Source organism: Callithrix jacchus, chromosome 6, assembly GCF_049354715.1.
Source record: "Callithrix jacchus isolate 240 chromosome 6, calJac240_pri, whole genome shotgun sequence".
NCBI lineage: Eukaryota > Metazoa > Chordata > Mammalia > Primates > Cebidae > Callithrix > Callithrix jacchus.
In genome coordinates this window covers 22,901,713-22,914,382 of record NC_133507.1, presented here as the reverse complement: position 1 = coordinate 22,914,382, position 12,670 = coordinate 22,901,713, and the positions used below count along the sequence as shown (strand labels likewise).

The following is a 12,670-nucleotide window of genomic DNA, read 5'->3' as shown; positions in this document are numbered from 1 at the left end:
GTTCCTCTTCATTTAGACACAGAAAATTGCCTACATTTAATACAGAACAGAGAGGCTAAGTATGTGTGATCATCTCAAACACTTCCGATTGCTACCACCTCAAGAATAAAGGGAAAAGAATGAGAAGAAAAGAGAACTAGACACATTTAAGGTACTTATTTAGATTAATGAAGTCAAACGAGCCTTTACAATCTAGCACAAAAGTTTTGCTGCTGCTGCTGCTTTTTTTTTTTAATGGTGGGTGGGTGGAAATGTGCCTTATTTATCTAAACCCATCTTGTAATATCATCTGGTGTAGGCACACATTCAGTCTCCTTGCTTCTGGTCTCTTTTTCTTCCCATTCCCTCAGGAGTAGCTTTCTGGGAATTGCTAATTCATTGAGGATGCTGAAGAGGGCAGGACCCATGCTGATGACTCACATTCTTTCAAATACAAGGGTGGGCCGGAGGACTGCTTTGGTTGAATCCCGTTACACACATCCTCCAGCTCTCTGCAAGCTATTTGTAGAAGCAGACAGAAAGCTCGAGGAGAGACGGTCCTTGTCAGAGATCTGGGAACAGCACCAGAAAAACTGTTTCACCCCATCTCTGACTCAGATACTTCCTGCCCTGGCTGGAATGAGATGCTGCCAAGACAGCTGTGGGGGAAAAAAAAAATTGAAGAAAACCTAACTTTTCAAAAGTAAGCTTCTATTTGAATGGAAGTTAATCAAGTAGTTGAATTTGGCCAAGATTCAGGTTGTGACTGCCCAATGCCACCAGAAAGTCTAAACTCAGAACCAAAGTCCCTCGTGGCTAAATCCACCAGCCCTGGCTAGGGGTTAGTCACAGCTGGACTCTGCAGATTCTGCTCAGGGTTTACCTGGATGAGAACAATCCAGCAACCAGGTGGAGGGAGAGTGAAAGCTAAAATGCATCTCATTTTCTTTCTTATTTTTGGAAGTAGTAAAGAGTCAATTTCTACAGGATTTATTATTTGTGCTGACTCTAGAGGCACTGCTTAATTAAAGTAGAATGTGAACAGTTCACTAAAGCATTAATGGAAAAAAAGCACCCAAAATCTTACCACCCAAAGATAACTGCTATAAAAAATTATGCACTTGAAGCCATATGAGAAAATTGTATACTCTTGTTTTGTAGTATTTATATATGTAATACTCATATAATATTTTTAGACCAATTTTCCATATATGATGTTATTAAAGTTTTTATAAACATTTTTTACAATTTTGATTTCTTTCATTTTCTCTCAAATTGTTTTCTCATATAATAATAATATCTCATACTAAGTGCTCACAATATGTTGTCACAGAGTGTTCTAAGGGCTTTATGTGTGCTAATGTAATAGTCACAGCAAAGCTTAATTTATATATGATGGAACTGAGACTCAGAGAGGGAAACTGACTTGCTGAATGTTCCACAGCTGAAAAGAGGGGAAGCCAGAACTTATCCAAGTGATCAGATAAAGAATTCACACTGACTGTGTATACCTCTAGTCTCCATATAACCAATTCTTCCTTAAAAAAGAAAAAGGTGCATTTTATCATCAGATAACTTTTCTCTTACCATAATACTTCTATTCCAGGGAGCTATTTGTTTAACAAATAATCGCTGGGATTATACACTAGTCCAGATTCTGTGCTAGCTATTGGGAAAATACAAAGTTACAGGAGACACAGCTCTGATTTACTCATTAATTTATTAAAGCATAATTTGCTGAACACCAAATGTATCCATTGCTCCAGAAGATAGAGGTATAAAAGGAAAGTGGAAGAAAGACTTGTTTCATGGAGCTTATATTCTCATTGGGTGGATAGAAGACAAAAACTAAGCAAACACAAATATTTTGTGCTGTCAGTGTTGTGGGCACAGCAGGGCAGGAGGTAGAAGGGTTCTGGTGCTCTTCTCAGTGGGTGCTTAGGGAAGGGAGACCTCACAGGTGAGTGGCATTGAAACAGAGACATGGAAAAAGTGAGAGAGTGAAGCACATGGCTGTCTGGAAAAAAGCATTCTGCAGGATTCCACACTCAGAAGAGGGACATGAACATAAATATAAATAAGTGTTCCATAGCAGGGTAAGCAAGGTCTTCCATAGCCATGGAAGCAAGGCCCAGGAAGAGCAAGCTATGAAACATGGCAGGTGGGAAGGCTATGCATGCAGGGGTGGTGAGGCGTAAATAGCCAGAAATCAGGTGGTAACCACATTATAATGAACTTGAATGTCACATAGTCTTAATGCAGTTAGAAGCTGGTCTACAGTAAAATATCACCTCACACCTGTTAGGATGGCCATTATAACAAAATAAAACAATAAATAAAATGAGTAGGTATGATGTGAAGAAACTGGAACCCTTGTAAACTGTTAGTGAGAATGTAAAATGGTGCAGCCATGATGGAAAACAGTATGAAAGTTATTCAGAAAGTTGAAAATAGAGCTCCCATGGAATCTAGCAATCCAGATTCTGGGTATATGTCCAAAAGAAGAGAAATCAAGATCTGGAAGAGTTCTCTGCACTCCAATGCTCACTGCAGTATTACAACTGCCAAGATATAGAAACAACCCAAATGTACGTTGACAGATGACTGGATAAAGAAAATGTGGTAAATATATATAATGAAATATTATTCAACCATAAAAAGAAGAAAATTCTGCCATTTGTGATGACATTGATGAAACTTGAGGCTATTGTGCTAAGTGAAATCAGCCAGTAACAGAAGGACAAATACTGTATTTGTCCTTCTGGACACATATAAGGACAAATACCACTTGTATGTGGTATTGATAATAGTCAAACTCAGAGATGCAGAGAATAAAATGATGCCACAGGGTAGAAGGAGGAAGGAAATGGGGAGCTGATGAGTAAAAGGTCTCAATAGAATAAGTATGTATGTGAATGAGTATAAGGTCTCAATTATTCCAGATGAGTAAATTTTAGAGATATGATGTACAACACAGTGCCTATAGTTGACAATATGGTGTTGTGCACTTCAGAATTTGTTAAAAGGGTAGATCTTATCATATACACACACAAAACCAAACAAAATAATAAAGCAATATAAGGAAACTTTGGGAGATGTTGGATATGCCCATTACCCCAACTGTAGTGATAATACATATCCTATGGGAGTTTTAGCCAAAATCATCAAATTGTACACATTAAATATGTGCAGTTCTTTGTATATTCATTATACCTTCATAAAGCTGTTGGTTTTGTTTTTTTTATAAACAAGCTTCTCTCTCTAGAATTCTGTCATCAGGTTGTTCTCTGTTTTAATAAATCCCAATTAGAAACCTCATACATTTTAAGTCTCGATCATCAGAAACCCTATTTTTAAAAAAGGATTTGTTGTTCAGCATTCTTGGAAACATGAACTAATCATTGTCTCTGCTCCTGGACTCTTAAAGGTTGCAGTGGCTCACGCCTGTAATCCCAACACTTTGGGAGGCCAAGGCAAGCAGATTACCTGAGGCTGGGAGTTTGAGACCAGCCTGACCAACAGAAACCCCGTCTCTACTAAAGCTACAAAAAATTAGCTTGGCATGGTGGCACATGCCTGTAATCCCAGCTACTGGGGAGGCTGAGACAGGAGAATCGCTTGAACCTGGGAGGTGGAGGTTGCGATGAACCAAGATTGCGCCATTACACTCCAGCCTGAGCAACGAGACTGAAACTTCGTCTCAAAAAAAAAAAGAGCAATGAAAGATACTTTATCATATTCATGGCATAGCAATACTTTTTTTTCTTTTTATGAGATCAGGGTCTCACTCTGTCACCCAGGCTGGAGTGCAGTGGCCCAATCTCAGCTCACTGCAACCTCCACCTCTTAGGCTCAAGTGATTCTCTTGCTTCAGCCTCTAGCGGTTCTCTTGCCTCAGCCTCCTGAGTAGCTGGGATTACAGGTGCACACCACTACCACCCAGGTAATTTTTTTATTTTTAGTAGAGACAGGTTTCACCATGTTGGCCAGGCTGGTCTTGAACTCCTGATCTCAAATGATCCACTTCTCTCAGCCTCCCAAAGTGCTGGCATTACAGGTGTAAGCCACCACAACCTGCCCAGCAATACTTCTTAAACACCTTTAGAACTTTCTCCCTCTCACAGCCTTATGCCACATATTTGTGGCTTTGGTCTTTCTTCCCTTCTGTTTGCATGGGACCCCCAGGGTCACTAAGGTGTCTTATTCACATCTGCCTCTCGCTGGCATCCCTTTCTTGTTCAACATTATTTTAAATGACTGTGCTCTTGACTTGGAGAATGTCTCACCCTGGGATGTAAATCCTCCCTCACTCTTTTTTTCAGGAAGAGATACGCTCACCAAAAAACAAAAGCTTTCTTCCCTTGAAGAACAAAATTATTGACTCTGTTTGCAAATTACATACATTTACAAAACCTTTAGCTATAGCTCCAACTGAAATATCTAGCCCCTAAGATGCCTTGTCCCTAAAACTGTAAATCTAATTTATCAGTAGCCGGCACCATTTCCCTTTCATCTTGAGTTGAAACCACAAAGACCAGAGGACTCCTTTTTCATTCGCTCATGCTCCCAGCAGCCTGCCTGTCATGGTGAAGATGAATGCTCTGTTTCATTCTAGAAGAGATTCTGGAGACTGTATGTTAGGTCCCCATTCCCTTATAGAAGGCTCTGAAACATTACCCCATTAGCCCTCCCTGAATGCATGGCCAGGATTTTATGTCTTCTGTTGCATTCAAAAGACGTAAATCAATTTAAAAATTATTTTTGATAATACAATATAGGTCTTGTGAATAAGCAGAGATGCACAATTACATTATACAACACATAGCAAAAGGTCTTGTTAAACCTCTGTCCCTCTCATGACATACAACAGCTCAATCTTTTCCAATGCATTACTATCTCACTCATTATTTTTAGCCTACTAAGCATAACTTTGATACATTTGGAGCACACATTCCAAAATCCTGTGCCCTTAACAAGCCTTCTGGAAGCTCAAAATTCACTGCAGAGTAGAGTCAGTGATCTATACTGAAGGTGTCTTGCAAGAATAGCATCCTGTTGAATTCCACTGAAGAAATTTCTTCTACATAACAACCAGCATAACATTAGTGTTCACATTTTCAAAAAACAATGAAAATGTAAATCCTGCTAACTTTGCTATCAAGTCATGGTTATTTGTAAAGATATTAACTAAATATAATGGATTAGAAGTTTAAAAGACAGTTTAACCAGAACGTTTCAGGCAAAACACAGCAAAAGGAGTGGGAGATTAATGGTAAGGACTGCTAAGGTCATTCATTCTCTTGCCCTGAATCGACCCTCCCCTGAGTGTCTGAGATCTGGGTTTCATTCCAACTCCTTTCAATTGCCTTGACATTCAGCCACACTTCCTGGACCTTCTGCCTTATTCTTCCCTCTCGATAAAACATTTTTGTTTCTAAACCTAAAATAACTTCATTGATTTTTTTTATAATTAAAAAAATAGTAAGTCATTATAATTCCAAATTATATAAAACTCCAAAAAGTAATAAAAATAGTAGTACCACTGAGAGATGGCAAGTATTAACATTTTGATATACTCCATTCAAGCCAGTTGTAATGTGTATGATAATAAATATAGACATGCATAACATGGGAAGAAATGCCAGATATAGGTGATGGGGAGGAAGGCAGCAAACCACATTGCCATGTATGTACCTATGCAACAATGCTACATGTTCTTCATATGCACCCCAAAACCTAAAACGCAAGAAAATATATATATAAAAAAAAATATGGACATGCTTTTTTAACCTCAAAATATTTCCATGTTAATAATATATATCTATATCATTTTTTCTTTTAAATTTTTAATACTAGAATTTATTTGAAATTATAAAAGTAATACATAATTCATTATAATAAGTGAGACAGTTCAAAGATACGAATAAAAAATTAATCATCTTTGATCTTTTCATTTTTTGTCTCCTGAGCTAACTAAACCGTCTCTAAGGGTTTCGTTTCCATATAACAACCAAAACTCTATTAATTTGTAAGATATTAGAAAAGGAGTACAAAAAATAGAAGCATAACATGTTTGGGTGTTGTTTTTCACGAGCAACAGCCTTCATGAGAGAAGAAGACATTAATTTGACGTATTCACCTATATTCTATCGATTTTTGCTATGTATGTTTTAATGTTCATCCTTAAAATAATCGACTTTTGATTTGGTTGATTTACGCTGTTGTTTCATTATTTCATTATTTATTAGTTCATTAATTTTTATTCTAGTCTTTATTATTTTCTTTCTTCTGTTTGCTTTGTGTACAGCTTAATCTTCTTAAAGGAGTTGCTTAGGGTAGAAACTTATGTGATCAATTTGAGATTTTCCTTAATAAATACTTCTTCACAGTTATAAATTTCCCTTTAGCACTACTTTAGTTGTATGCAATAATTTGTGGTATATTATGTTTTTGGGTTTTGTTCATTTCAAATGTTGATTTTCAAAGTATTTTCTAATTTTACATGTGATTTTTTTTTTGACCCATTGGTTACTTAAGAGTTTGATTTTTTTAAATTATCACATATTGGTAAATTTTCTTCTGTTATTGCTTTCTAGATCTATTTTATTTTTGTCAGAGAACATACATTTAGTTATTTCAATTCTTTAAAATTTATTGTTTTTTTAAAATATTGCCTATTGTCTATTCTAGAGAACGTTTCATGTGCATTTAAGAATGTTTATTCTAGCATTTTTGGGTGAAGTCTTCTCTAAAATTCCTTTAGGTCTAATTGCTTTATAGTCTTATCTAAGTCTTCTGTTTCTTTGTTGATATTCTGTTCATTGTTCTTCCTAGTATTAAAAATGGGATACTGAAGTCTCCAGTTGTTTTTGACTTCAATTCTATCCGTTGTTTCTCTCTTCAAGTCTATCAATTTTTGCTTCATGTATTTTGGGACTTCGTTGTCAGGCATAGTACATATTTATGTACAAACACATATATGTATGTTTTTACATATAATAATTACATATATTATAAACATACATATATGTATGTCTAGTTTATAATATATGTAATTACATATATATAGTTGATAATTGTTGATAAAGTAAATATATCTTCCATTTTGCTATTTGATTTTTGAAGATCTTTCTTTTCTTCCTTTAATTCTCCATATGATCTTCTTTATACTGTATAGATATTTCTAGTATACCACTTTAATTTCCTTTTTTTAAGCTATATATTTTTAGTAATTCTCTTAGTGAATTAAGATGCCCTGGGAGTTACAATTAACATCTTAAAACAATCTAGCTAAGATTAATACCAATTTAATTTCAATACTATATAAAAACTCACTGTAATCCCAGCACTTTGGGAGGCTGAGGCAGGTGGATCACAAGGTGAAGAGATGGAGACCATCCTGGTCAACATGGTGAAACGCCGTCTCTACTAAAGATACAAAAAATTAGCTGGGCATGGTGGCGCGTGCCTGTAATCCCAGCTACTCAGGAGGTTGAGGCAGGAGAATTGCCTGAACCCAGGAGTCGGAGGTTGCAGTGAGCCGAGATCGCACCATTGCACTCCAGCCTGGGTAACAAGAGCGAAACTCTGCCTTAAAAAAACAAAAACAAACAAACAAACAAAAAAACTCACTTATGTATAACTTCACTCCCCATCTGATTTATATTATTATTATCACATAAATAACATCCTTATTCATTATAAGCTCATCACCTCAGCCTTATAGTTACTGCTTTATGTAGTTTTCTTTAAGTCAGATGAGACAATAAAAGTTATAAACAAACATATATTGATGCTGTTTTAAAAGTTTACCTATCTATCTTTTTTGGTTTTCCTTTTGTTTATGAATTGAAATTATTGTCTCTTCATCTTGTAAGACTTATTTTAGCATTTTTTTTTTTTTGGTCAAGTCTGCTAGTAACAAGTTTACTCATTTTATCTGAGAATGTCTTAATTTCTTCTTTGTTTTAGAATGACAGTTTTGTTAGATATTGAATTACTGGTTAAAAGTCATCTTCTTTCAGTACGTTAAATATGACATGCCACTGCTTTCTTTTCTCCATGATTTCTGTTGATAAGGCAGTTATTAATCTTACTGAGGATCCCTTGTATATGATAAGCCACTTTTCTCTTATTGCTTTGAAGATTCTCTCTTTGTCTTTGTTAAAGGACCATTTAATAGTGGCATATTTACAATAGATCTCTTAGAGTTTATTAGGCTTGAATTTATTGGTAAATTTTTGGCCATCATTTCTTCAAATATTCTTTCCTCCCTTCTTTTTCCTCTTCTTTTGGAAATTCCATTATAGGTGTGTTGGTATGCTTAAAGTATACCAATATCTCTATTCATTTCTCTTTATTCTTTATCTTTTTTCCTCCTTAGAATATATAATCTCAAGGGACATTTGTTCAAGTTTCTTCTGCCAGCTCAATATGTTGTTGATTCCTTCTAGTAAATTCTTCATTTTAGTTCTTATACTTTCCAACTCAAGAGTTTCTATTTGGCTCTTTTTTAGAGTTCCCTCTCTCCTCATAATCTCTCTTTGGAAAGGCATCATGCTCATAGTTTACTTCAAGTTTTTAGATATGTTTTTCCTTAATTCCTTGTACTTTTAAAATTTTAACTCTTTATTTATTGTGCTTCTTCAAGTACTGTTTCTCTTGAGTACTTTTTTACTCTTTGTGTTCCAGACATTTTTTATTTTGTGTGTCTCATTAATTCTTTGTTGTTGTTGAAAACTAAGCATTTGAAATAGTTTGATATGGCAACTCTTGAGATCAAATTATGTTCTCCTACTTTCAGTGTTTTTTACTTGTTGCTGTTTATTAGAATTGTTTAGTGACTTTCTCATACTACTTCTGTATAATTTGTATTGTTTTGGTCTTGTGCAGCCTGTCAAATATCTACTTAGTTAGCTTAGTGATCAGCTAATGGTTTGATGAACATTTCCTTACATTACTGGTGTCAATAATTCTCCAAATCTTTTCTCCGGCTCTGTGTGTAGGTATAGGGAATGCCTATAACACTCAAGTAGCCTGTTCCCAACTCTACCCTAGCTGTCACTTCTGGCTTTCACAGAGCCTTAAAAGCAGACAGAAATAAGGGATTAGGGTCCTCTCAGATCTTTATGGGGATGCATACAGCCCTGAACATGTGCAAGCATGTGAGTATAATGGTTAATTCTACGTGTCAGCTTGAATGGGCCAGAGTGTACCTAGACACTTGGTTAGACATGACTTCTGGACGTGTCTGTGAGCATGTTTTCAGAAGAGATTACCATCTGAATTTGTGAACTAAGTAAAGCAGCTGGCCCTCCCCAACATGAGTGGGCATCATTTAATCCATCAAAAGACTGAATAGGCCAAAAAGACAAAAGAAGTTTAAATTTTCATTCAACCTAACAGCCTGTTTTGAGACATAGATCTCCTGAGCTTGGTACCTCTGATTCTCCGGACTTCAGACTTGGGCTAGGATCTACACTATTAGCTCTCCAGCTCTCATGCCTTCAAACATCAGCTTACTTATGGAAGATCATGGAAGTTCTCAGCTTCCATTATTCACATGAGCCAATACCTTATAATAAATTTATCTATCTATCTATGCATCTGTCATCTCTCCTGTTTCTGTAGAGACCCCTGACTAATATAGTAACCTCCTAAATTTCCAGGAGTATGCCAAAGCTTTCAAATCCCCCATAATTCCCCAATATTTCTTTTAAGTTTTTGATTAGCTTTTCGTTAGCTCCAGCTATAATTCTGCCTCAGACAGCTGCAAAGGTAAACAGTTGCCACTGGTTGTTTTCAACCAATGAACTGCAAATAAGGCCATTCACACAGAGTAGCTGAGTCAGGTCAGTTAAAGACAATCTCTAAGAATGAAGCTTTTCAATGTACTGCCAGACAGGTGAAATAGTGACAATTAAGGGAATGGTGCATTTGGGTAGTTCCAAGCCCATTCAGCCCTTTCCAGTGGCTGCTAGGTTACTGTTCTTCAAAGGTACCATGGATCTTGGGAGGAGAGGTGAGATTAGGTCAAATTGTAATGCTGTAAAATTTATTGTTATTACTAATATTTAGCCATTACTCTTAAATACAGTTCTTCAGATTGTTGTAAGCCTTTAATTAACTTCTAGAATTCTGAAAAAGTTGATTTTGACAGTTTCAAATATATTCGTCTTGCTTTTATAAAGGAGTTTTTAAAGATTTTTCAGAAGTCTTCACTCATTTTTTAATGATTAAAATGGTTAAGACTATACATAGTTTCTAAATACAGTTTAGCTGTGTTCCAAATATTCTAGCATAGAGTCCTCTTTTACTTGTTACTTTAAATTAAAAAATTCATTATTGAACCAATGCCTAATTCTAGAAAGTATTTCAAATTTTTCATGTATATACTCTCTTGTTTCTTTATTGTTTATTTTAGTTTTAATGTATTAAAGAAAAAGTGTGACCTTGTCAGTCTTGACTATTGCATGTTCATTAAAGTTTTCTTTGTGGATACTTCCATGAACAATTTTTATAAATGTTTCTGGAAATAAAATTATGTATATTTTTGTTCATGGGTACAAAGTTGTCATATTAGTCAAAGACTATATGTTGCTGACCTATATAATTTTTTCATTTAATTCCTATTTTAAATATTTATTTATCCTTTTAGTGAAGCAGGGGTGGCCACAAACAAACCTCTCAAACACCAAACAGGGAAGGACATGGTAATTTTATTCAGCCAGGAGCTGCAGCAGGCATAGATGCCTCAATAACCAAGCTCCTCAACAAAGGAAACCCTGGCCATTTTAAAAGCTTACAGTCTAAGAGATGCACATGTGCGAAGGTGAAGAGCATGGGGGACGTGACTAGGTAGGGGTCTGAGCAGTTGAGCAAGAACAATGCCTTCCAGGGAAAATTTCTCCACACCATGTCCGTGATCTATAGATAGGGTTGTGGTTGGCAATAGGGAGTTTAATCCTTAAAATGGCCAGTGACGCCATCCGGTCCTTCCACTGACCTCCTCTGGCTGACTTTTAACTTTTCCTATTGAAATGCAATGTAGAAATCTAAAGCGGAAGTGGCCTTAGAAGCTTAAGAGGAAGGGGTCTCCTTCCTCACCCCCCTCTTTGAGAACCTCACCTATAACATTAGCGAGAGTTCTCTCATTCTCATTTTTATTTTCCTGATCATCTGAAGAAACTGATTGATAATGACTCATATAATATGCTTGTGATGTGGTTGTCTGGTTAGCTACAGCAGTGATGAATACTCTATTCATCTGAAGGAACAGGGGGAACAAACGAGGGAGTATCAGGCAAGTACCTATTATTATTACAATGCTGATGGTGAGAGTCTTGAATCCTCCCAAGGACGAGGGCCAAGCTCCAACCCCAGTTGTGCATATTTCAGACTATTTGCTTTCTGTCTTCTCCTTTTTTCTAAACACTAATATTTCTGTTTCTGAGTTTTAGTATGAAATGGGGAAAATGTCAAGGGAAAGGAAAATAATTGACAACAAAAATAATATTAGCTAATTTTGCCGAGTACTCATGCATGCTTATGCTGGCAGAATGTCACTTCTTAGATTCTACAAAAAAGAGTGTTTAGAACCTGTTTCATCAAAATGCAGGTTCAATTCTGTGATACAAAACAGCACATCACAAAGCATTTTCACAGATAGCTTGGCATAATCAATGTTTCTGAACCTATCGAGCCCTTATAAGAAAATATGAATATGCAGCCCTAAACAAGCTATCTGTGAAAACACTTTGTGATGTGCTGTTTTATAGCACAGAATTGAACCTGTGCTTTGATGAAACAGGTTCCAAAGACTCTTTTGTAGAATCTAAGAAGTGACATTATGCAAGCATAGGCACACATGAGTACTTGCCAGAAGTGACATGCTGCCCAGTATTTTGCTAAATGCTTCATATGATATAGGTATTATAATTATCCCCATTTTACAGATGAACTACTTGAGGTCCAGAGATGTTAAATTCTTACTTAATGCAGCTCACCTGAACAAATAAATGAAATGGAATTTAAATGTACATTTATTTCAGCTTTTTAGGAATTTTGAGGAAGTTTAGGAAATGTTTGTGCATACTGTTTGTTCATGAATATTTATGAACACATTTGGAATGATTTTTAAGAGATATAGGAATTTGTTCTGTGCAATCAGAATTTTTTACATTTATGCTTCAAATATTTAGTGAACATTCACTTTGTATCAGGATATCTAAGGTTTGTGCTGTTGAAGACATAAATGCTGTCTCTCTAGGTAATCCCTAGAGACAATTTTGTCCTTTGTCACACTATGAGTTATTTAAATATGATAATATTTTTATTTCAGAAGTAGAAAAGCAAACATCACAAAGCTGTGATTTTATAAATTCTATGAGAGGTTTTGATTCAATTCACTTTTTAAAAATTTGTCTCATGTGATAACTCAAGACTTTCCATAAACTGGCAGTAAACAAAGCAAATAAATTATTGAGTGTAGGGAATACATTTCAAATATAGGGAAAAGTACCTCTGGAAAGCCTTACAAGATATTTCAGTGTTCATGACTTTGCAGGGCTCAAAAGTCAAAGTCAAGAATAAATAAAATCTAGTGGTGATATCACAACAGAGTGATGACAGTAATAGTTTATTGTGCATTTTGTACATTTTAAATAAAAGAGGATAATTGTAACACAAAGAA

At 35.6% G+C, this 12,670-nt stretch overlaps 1 long non-coding RNA gene and 1 pseudogene across 1 annotated transcript in view; both read right to left on the bottom strand.

Annotated features, from left to right (window-relative positions):
* Positions 1-12,670, bottom strand: part of LOC144576746 (uncharacterized) — a 62,296-nt gene that overhangs the window by 48,908 nt on the left and 718 nt on the right. The gene's annotated exons all lie outside the window — the stretch shown is intronic.
* LOC100396920 (mitochondrial-processing peptidase subunit alpha-like) overlaps positions 1-12,670 on the bottom strand; it is a 53,379-nt pseudogene that overhangs the window by 40,313 nt on the left and 396 nt on the right.